The sequence below is a fragment of the Microcebus murinus genome, chromosome 12 (genome assembly GCF_040939455.1).
Source record: "Microcebus murinus isolate Inina chromosome 12, M.murinus_Inina_mat1.0, whole genome shotgun sequence".
Lineage (NCBI taxonomy): Eukaryota > Metazoa > Chordata > Mammalia > Primates > Cheirogaleidae > Microcebus > Microcebus murinus.
This window is the reverse complement of record NC_134115.1, coordinates 12995884-13005047: the sequence shown is the minus strand read 5'-3', so window position 1 is coordinate 13005047 and position 9164 is coordinate 12995884. Positions and strand designations below refer to the sequence as shown.

At 46.0% G+C, this 9164-nt stretch overlaps 1 long non-coding RNA gene across 1 annotated transcript; it reads left to right on the top strand.

Annotated features, from left to right (window-relative positions):
• Positions 1-6447: 6447 nt before the first annotated feature.
• Positions 6448-7790, top strand: LOC105883790 (uncharacterized). Its single transcript, XR_012922173.1, has 2 exons — positions 6448-6661; positions 7324-7790. It is a non-coding gene; the product is annotated as an uncharacterized LOC105883790 (long non-coding RNA).
• Positions 7791-9164: the final 1374 nt, after the last annotated feature.

Below are 9164 nucleotides of genomic sequence, written 5' to 3'. Positions count from 1 at the left end.
AAAGACTCGTCTACTCACGCGCGTCCTAGAAGGGAGGGACAGCCCAGGAGCAGGTGGAGGTGAAGTGCAGGCTCCGTGCTGGTCTGAGCATGGGAGGAGAGTGAGAATTGCATCTGCACCCGGGGAGGCCGGGGGCCAGCTGCAGCCACGCAAAGCTACCTCTGGGTCCCTCAGGCTGTGGCAGAGCAAGACGCCCCGGCTTTGCTGAGCTTCAGAGCTAATGCAGCTACAATCTTTCTTCAGTAGCTGTAATACAGCCTCTCAGGGGCTCCAGTCCAGCCTCCCTGCTTCTCTTCTTTCCTTTCCTCCTTCAACCTCCAAGAATGCAAAACAGGAGTCATAGGAAAGGACTCTGTGACTTCAGAGGGGTCATTTCTGTGGGCACCAGCATTCTCCTCTGTGAAATGGGAGAGGTGTGGATGAGAACAGCGAATTTCTAAACTTTTGTCTTAAACCTGTAGATAACATTTTTCAAAAGAAATGTTAAGCAAGGCCCAGTGGCGACGTTTGGGTGGAGGGATTGGGATTGGGATGGGAGCAAGGAGCCCACCAGGGTGTCTGCAACAAAGTGTCGTAAGCAGCGGAAGTTTACATCTCACACGCAGCCTGGAGGTGCGGGCTCAGATCCAGTGCTGGCAGGGCCGATGCCCTTTGAGGGCCAAGAGGGGAGCGCACTCCAGGCCCGTCTCCTTGACTCATGGATGGCCGTCCTCCCCTGCACATGCTCTCCCTGCTAAGCTTATCTCTGTGCCCACACTTCTCCTTTCTATAAGGACACCAGTCATACTGGATTAGGGTCCACCCTAAGCAACTCACCTTAACCTGATTATCTCCAAATAAGGTTATATTCGGAGGCACTCAGCATTAAGACTTCAACATATGAACTTGGGGGGACACAGTTTAACCCTTAACAGAGCCCGAACTGCTCTGACCCATACCCTCTCAGGGAAGCTTTTAGGACAATGCCATGGCAATGTTCCTGCCCCGAGAAATGGCCAACAGAAAGGCCACAGAGGGGCTCGAAAGGAGCAGAAACTAGGGACAGGACCATTAACACAGCCAGGCATTAATGCCCAGGGAAGCTGCACCTTTAAAAGGCATCACACCCTCAGGGGCAGGGCCAGGGCCTAGGCTAGGGACGGACTGGGCAGTTCATTAGTTGGAGGAATGAGTTGCACAAAGGATCCACCTCCAAGCAGCAGTAAGCAAGATAGTGTGGTCCTGGCGTAAGAATAAACTTATAAATCCATAAAATAGAACTGAGAGGCCAGAAATATACCCATATATTCTCTCTATATATATACACACATATGCGTGAACACACACACACACGCACAAGTGCATATATATATATATATATATATATATATATATATATATAGTGATGTCACAAATGTGGCAAAATATTAACAATTGGTGAATCTGGGTGAAGGTTACATTGGTGTTCTTTGTATGATTCCTGCAGATTTTTAGTAAGTTTTTTGTAAGTTTGAACTATATTTTTAAAAAAGGAATATATGTGTTCTGTTACTCCTCACCAACCTAGGTACAATATTCACATCACTGGAAAATCCAGACCTGGGGATGTGGCTGTGCTGGGGAGCAGCAGTGGATCTTTGATAAAAGCAGGGCCTGTTCAGCAGTTTTTGAGGTCATATGTTGTTGGGAAAGAAAGGGCCAATCTGCTTAGTTAACACGGAAACATCAGTGCTAGAGAACACAGTCTGTGGGTGGAGTCTTCTTTTTTTTTTTTAGGTTTTAATCTTTTTTTCTTTGGAGAGCAGCTTTAATTGAATACCATACAATTCACCCATTTAAAGTGCACAATTCCATGGTTTTTGGTATATTCACACAGTTGTGCAACCATCGCCACAATCAACTTTAGAACACTTTCATCACCCCACAAAGAAACCCTGTAGGCTCCAGCTATCACCCCTTACGCTCCTCAGCCCCACCCAGCCCTGGCAATCCCTAGTCTCCTGCCTGCCTCTGTGGGCTTGCCTAGTCTGTACATTTCATACGCAATCATACGCCGTCTTTCGCGTCCTGCTCTTTTCACCCAGCCTGATGTTGTCAGGGTCATCTACTGGGGCACATGTCAGCACTTCGTTCTTGTTGTGCAAATGAGCCAAAGACGGCCCCTGAGTAGTGGCCTCTAGGTTGTTCACCTCTTCACTGCTGGCTGAGACTCTTTTAGCTCAAAAGCCCACCGACACCAAACTCAAAATTGTACATATCCAATTGTTTTAAAAACCGCCTAATAAGGGATTTTCAACCATGGAGGCCCTGCCTGTGCAAACTCCCTGAAACCTCATTCAACACCTGCTGGCCATTGAGAAGACAGAGCCTTGTGTTACACGAACTGCCCCAAAGTGCTACTACCTCTTGGAGCTCTCCCCAGGCTGCTGCACACCAGCACCTAGACATGGAAGCCCCCTCTCTGGCCCCTCCTTGATGGGACTCCAAATTTCTCATGCCCCCTACAATTCTGGGGGCATGTATTTATTCTGAATAAATGCAGAATAACATTGCATTGTATGGGTATCCCGTATTTTGTGTATCCATTCATCTACTGATGGACGTTTGGTTTGTTTCCTCCTTTTGGCTGCTCTGAACATTTGTGCACAAGTTTCTGTTTACACACATTTTCATTTATCTTGGATATACATGTAGGTGTAGAATTTCTGGTCACATAGTAACTCCTTATTTAACCTTTTGAGGAACTGCCAGATTGTTTTCCAAAGTGGCTTAACCATTTTGCATTCCCACCAGCAATGTATGAAGGTTCCAATTACTTCACCTCCTTGTGAACACTTGTTATTGTCTAACTTTTTGATTCTAGCCATAGTAGTGAGAGTGGTTTGGATTTGCATTTCCTGATGACTAATAATGTCAAGCATCTTTTTATGTCCTTATTGGCCATTTGTGTGTCTTCTTTGGAGAAATGTCTGTTCAGATCCTTTGCTCATTTTTATACTGGGTTATTTGGCTTTTTATTATTGAGTTGTAGAAATTCTTTTTATATTATTGATACAATTCCCTTATCAGCTGCATATGATTTGCAGATGTTTTCTTCTTTCTGTGGGTTACTTTTTCACTTTCTTGGTGAAGTCCTTTGAAGCACAAAAACTTCTAATTTTAATGGAGTCCAATTTATCAATTGTTTTCCTTTGTTGCATATGCATTTAGTATTATATCTAAGATATAGATCCAAGGTCATAAAGATTTACCCCTATGTTTTCTTCTAACAGTTTTATGGTTTTAGCTCTTACATCTAGGTCTTTGCTCCAGTTTGAGTTAATTTTTTTATATGTGGTGTAGGTTCTTTTGCATGTGGCTAACCACTTGTCTCAGCACCATTTGTTAAAAAGACTACTTTTTCCTCATCAAATTGTCTTAGCTTCTTGTCCAAAATCAATTGTGCATAGACACATGGGTATGTTTCTGGATTCTCAATTTTATTTCATTGGTTTCTAAGTTTATCTTTGTGGCTGGACCATACCATCTTAATTACTGTTGTTTGGAGGTGGAGGCCTTTATGTGTGACTCATTCCTCCAACTAATGAACTGTCCAGTCAGGTCCCAGTCCAAGCCCTAGCCTTGTCCCTAAGTGTGGTGCCTTTTAAAGATGCTGCTCCCCTGAATATTACTACCTGGATATATCACTGGCCATTTCCTGTTTCTCCTCCCTTCCAGCCTTCTGGTGGTCTTTCTGTTGGCCTTTTCACAGCTCAAGAACCTTTCTGTCAGGCCATGGGCCACGGCTCATGGGAACCTGAGGTAGTACGTGTTCTGGTGGAGGCCAGCCATCACCCTCACAGCCTACGGGAGATGGAGAGTTTCCCCCATGCTTCCTGATTCTGACCTTGACATAGGTCTTTGGGGTTGAGTGTACTTCACTTGTTCAGCTCTTGTATGAGAATACCAATGTCAAATCTAAGGTATGAATGAGCCTAATGAGGCATGGAAAAGATATTCCATAGGCAGGGAAATTGTACCTGGAAGAAAAAGAATAGGTTCATTTGTTTAACACTTGGGCATTTAGCTATCAAATATTCTCTAGCCTTTTGTCCTTTCAAAGCAAGGCCAGGAAAAGATGCTGAGAAGGGAATCCCTTCATCGTCAGAGTATCATAGTTTCAAGGATGTTTCTCACTAGGAAGCATAATGAAGTCTGGAAATGGAAAGGTAACTGAAATGGGGAAGAAACTGATATCTTCAGGAGAGAAGCACTAGGGCCATTGAGAAGATGGAGCCTTGTGTTACACGAACTGCCCCCAAAGTGCTACTACCTCTTGGATCTCTCCCCAGGCTGCTGCACACCAGGACCTACACATGGAAGCCCCCTCTCTGGCCCCACCTTGATCGGACTCCAATGTTTTTCACATAAGAGAGGGACATGCTGAGAACTTAGACCACACATCTCCAGAATGAGGTCACTTCAGGTGCTTTGTGGGAACCCAGAAGCTCATATATGATTGCAGTGTCTGCAATGGAAGGGTCACTGGTGATGACAGTGGACAGAGGAACTGCTGGTTCATCTCTGTGATCTGGGGCCCAGCTGAAATGGATGGGAATGCAGGTAGAGAGTCCAGGGACACCTTGAAGGAAAGGCCTGTTTGTTTCCTAGACCAGAAACAGCATCATCATTTTGCAAATAGAAAGCGAAACATAAAGAAGGAAGAAACCAATGCCAGATTTAAGTTGCAAGATCAGAATTTCAGGGTCTACACCAACACTATAACCACTATAACCTCCCTTAGAGGTAAGGGAGAGGGCATAAAAGGGAAAAACACAAAGTTGTAGAGGAAAGATCACATGCACAGGCCTGGCTCAGACTGGCCCGTCATGTCCAGGCAGGCCCATCTTGCGTCCCAAACATATTCCTAGCAAGCACTAGGAGAGCCAAGGGCTGCAGTGAGGGGTTCCCTTTGCACAAGGTGCAGAGGATACAGAATGCCTAGGGTCCTGACAGCTGTGCCTCAGGCTTCAGTCTATTTCCCTGGTGTGATAAGCATGGATTTTCTGTCATAAGGTACTGGTTTTTTGTTTTTTGTTTTTTTTTTTTTACATGATGAGTACATGTTCATTTACAAAATGCAAATACATAAAAGGATAATGGTAATTACCTGGAACCCCACCTGATAAGTTAACTATTGATATCATTTTCATATCTACTCTTCACAATTTAAGAATATACACATATTTGATTTCTTTCAAAATGGGGTCTCATTATGATTCTCTTTTGTAAGGCTTTTTTTTTCGCTCAATTACATGTGATGAGTGGCTTTTTATGTCAACTGCAGTCTTTCACAACATTTGTTAGTGTCTGCTTAGTATTCCAGTGCACGGATGATGTATCCTAACCCTCCAATGGATGGTATATTAGACTAATATTATAAGCTGAGCAATACATTTTCGCTTCTCCTAAGCACAGCCTGAGCAGGGCTCTCTGTTGGACATCTCCTGTGCATTTCCTAACTTTTCTCAGTGGAAAAGAGGCCTAGAAAAAGGAGAACCAGGGAGAATAGTGATCCCAGGCTAGGAAAGCACTGAATTTTGTTTAAGAATTCCTTGTTTCTGATGGTTCCCTTAAGTTCCAACAAAATCGATGGCTTCCTTGAAAAACAGGTTAATATTTAAGATAATACATTTAAAGTGATCAGTAAGATATAACTTGGCGGTATAGTTCTGGCAATAATAATAGTATTGTTATCATAGGTTAAGTTCTGGGCTTTGGGTCTAAAGTGGGAACCTACAGAAGCTTCAGAATGACACAGAGCAGTAGGCTTGCCTCACTTTAACCATAAATGTGCTTCTGCCCTTCATTCCATTGGGTATGGGGCTGGTGACAGCTCAGTTGCTCCAGCCCAGGGCTCCTGCATGGCCTGCCTGCACCTGCCCACACCCTGTAAGTAGCCCCTCTGTAAAGAAACTCTTCTCTAATTATCCTAATTTGAATGTGCCTTCTGTTTCCTGTTGGAGCCCTTCCTGATGGAGTCTGGGGCGTTTAGGAATCCTCTGACAGTGGTTTGTGCCCTTCATTCATTGATCAGCAGCTTGATGGCCAGAAGCCAGCAGAGCTTTGCTACTTCTCAGTAGGGCTCTATAGCCAGGGATGGGGGCATGAAAGAGGGACAGGTACAGGGTCAGGATCTGGGTGCTATGGCAGACCATCACCAGGAGAAAAGTGTAGTGGTTGGGTATATAAGGTTTGGTGACAAGCTGCCTGGGTTTAAATATAGCACATGGCTTACTGTGCCAGACAGACTCACAGACAGCCTGCTGATGTGTTGACGGTGTGCAGTCCCTCTTGCTGAGTGTCTTTGCTCCTAACCAGTAGTATATGGTGAAAGTGTTGAGGTGTCACTTCTGCGGTGATGTTGCATAAGATTGTAACTTCCTGCCAGCAGGATCCCTCCCTGGTTGGCAGTGAGGTTGCAAACCACTCCATGTGAATGGCCACATAGAAAGGCCCCAGAAGCAAGGACTTGAGGGGGCCACTGGCCAATAGTCAGGAGGGAACCAAGGCTTTCACTCCAGCAGCTTTCAAGGAACAGCCACCTGCCAACAGCCACATGAGCTTAGCAGCAGGTTCTTTCCCAGTCGAGCCTCCGGATGAGATCCTAGCCCTGTGACGAACCCTGAGCCAGGTCACTCAGGTAAGCTGTGCCTGATTCCTGACCCCAGAACCTGGGAGACAGTAGATGTGCTTTGCTCCAGGCCGCTAAGTTTGTGGCGATTTGTTAGACAATAATAGGTTAACTAATATACTTCCAATTTGTATGACCTTGAGCAACTTACTAAATCAATTTCTGCCTTGGTTTCCTCATCCATAAAGTAGAAATTAAGATAATAATCACACACATCTACTTTGCAGAGCTGAAGTGAGCATGAAATGAGTTAGGAGTAATATGCTTAAAGCAGCGCGTGCTGCAGAGCTGGTGGCTTGTCACACAGAAATGTTGGCTAGTAAGCATCAACAGACTCTGGGGCCCCTTGGAGGGTGCACCGCCCTCCCTGGCCAGAAGATTTGGGTGACATTTCTTCCTCTGCTCCTTCCCCTGGGGCACCCCAACTTCCCCCTCATTTGTGTGTTGGGAGGTCTGGCACGTTGGGACAGGATTTTGCAGAGCAGAAGGCGCTTGCTGGGAAACACTGGCTGTCCTCTCTGCCGTCCTCTCTGTGGGCTCTTCCCCAGCGTGATCTCTAGCTCCTTAGAAAACCAGCTGGAAACCTAGCGTGGCTGACTTGTGGGGAGCCCAGGAGCAGAGCAGGAATCTGGATGTCTGTCTGGTTGGCATTTATTATAACCATCCCATAGGGACCAGCGGAGCATCGGAGGACTCTGCCGGGAGGCAGCAGAGAGAAGCGTCTTCCAGCAACGGTGTACCTCAAAACACAGTTTCCAGCTTCTGCAGGGCCAGCCCACTGCTTCGCCTCAATCGAGGCTCCCTCTCTCTTCCTGTGGTCTGGTCAACTTGAGATTTCAAGGACCTTTCCCTGTCAATCTTCTTTACTCATACCTTCTCCCACACTCAGACCCTTCTTTTCTCCAGAACAAGGACGAGGCCTCTGAGCTCTTCCTCTCTTTTCCTGTAGTCACCCAACTTCCTCTTTCCTCTTAGCACTTCATGGGCAAGATGGCTTCTCCTTCCCCATCCAGCAAGGGTCCTTGGTTCCAAATTCATTTTCACTTCCTGTTCCCACCTACTTCGATTTGGAAAACACTGCTTTTTCTCATTAGCCCTAAAAGTGAAACCCCCAAATAAACATATGCATGCTCACCTAGGCACGGATGCCAGAGAGAGGTTTCCTGGTCAGTTCATTTGCATGGTCTTCAAGTGTGAGCTGCCCCACCTGCCGTGGGGTGAGGACACAGAGCAAAGGAGAAAAAAGGGTTTGTCCCGAGTTAGCCTCCAGCTATTTGTAACCCAAGGAATAAAATCCAGGTGGCCTGACCCAAAGCAGATACTGTTGGTTGGACAACAGCACTGGCCTGTTGGCTGGGTCCGTTCAGCCCTGCAATAGTTACGGTTGCTTCTCCCATGGCCGGTAGGATGATGCTCCAGTGACTGGAGACCGCGTGCGGAAAGGGGCGACCTCACGTTCACACTCACGACAGAGCCTTGGCCTTAGGAAACAGCCAGGAGTTACGGGTTGACTGGAATCCATCATTTCTTTCAAAGCAGAGGGCAGAGGAGCTGGAAGAGGTCGGAGTTGTTTGGGAAACATGAAACCACGCTTCCCGATGGATTCTCTCTAGGAGGTGCATTTCACAGTGGCAGTTTTACCTTGTAGTGGCCTGGCAGCTTCCAGAGGGCCTGACTGCCTATGTTCTGTTTGAGTGCCAGGAAAAATGACTTCTCCCATGGCCAACAACTGGCTTTCAACACGTGAGCAAGACAATCTGCGGCATCTCTTATATCTCCCTCCCCTGAGTGCTGAGCTGCGGCACGGAGGACAGGAAGGGAAACGCAGGGTGGATCTGCCCCATTTAGTCCATGGGTGTATTTTGTTGATGGCAGCAGGATTGCTGCCTTCCTTCCTTCCTTTCTCTCTTTTTTCCCTTTGCTTGGGAGACACTACAGTTGTATGGGTGGGGCGTGGTCAAGTAGGTGGACAGACAGAAGAGGGAGTTAGTTTCCTTCTTGAGATTCTCATAATTGGCATGTGATATACGTTCCATTTGTCTGGAAGCTGGTGATATTAACCAGAAACAGCTTGAGCTACAAGTGCCCCTACTGTGGCAAACACGCTGAATGTGGGCAGGGGTCTCCTGTCTCCCTCCTACTGATAAACTCCTTTGTTTTAAACAACACCCCCTCCAAGCATCCTTCACTGCAGGGAGCCAGCACATGCAGTTCTTCTCATCCAAGCTAAAAGCACCAGGTACATAGACTTTTAAAAAAATCAAACAGTACAGAGGAACATACAATGAAATCTCAGTTGTCCCTCCCCCAAAGAAGGTTTTATGGTTATATCCTGGCATAAAAAGAGCTCATTCCTAAGTCAGCAAAGATCATGTACTTTCTATTTACATAGAAGAAATTATTATATACCCACAACTCTGGCTTTTCTTATTTTTAGTTCCTGCTTATTAGAGATCCTTTCAAATTAGCATATGGCCATGCCAGTTCATTCTTGATAATGGCTGTATTGTAT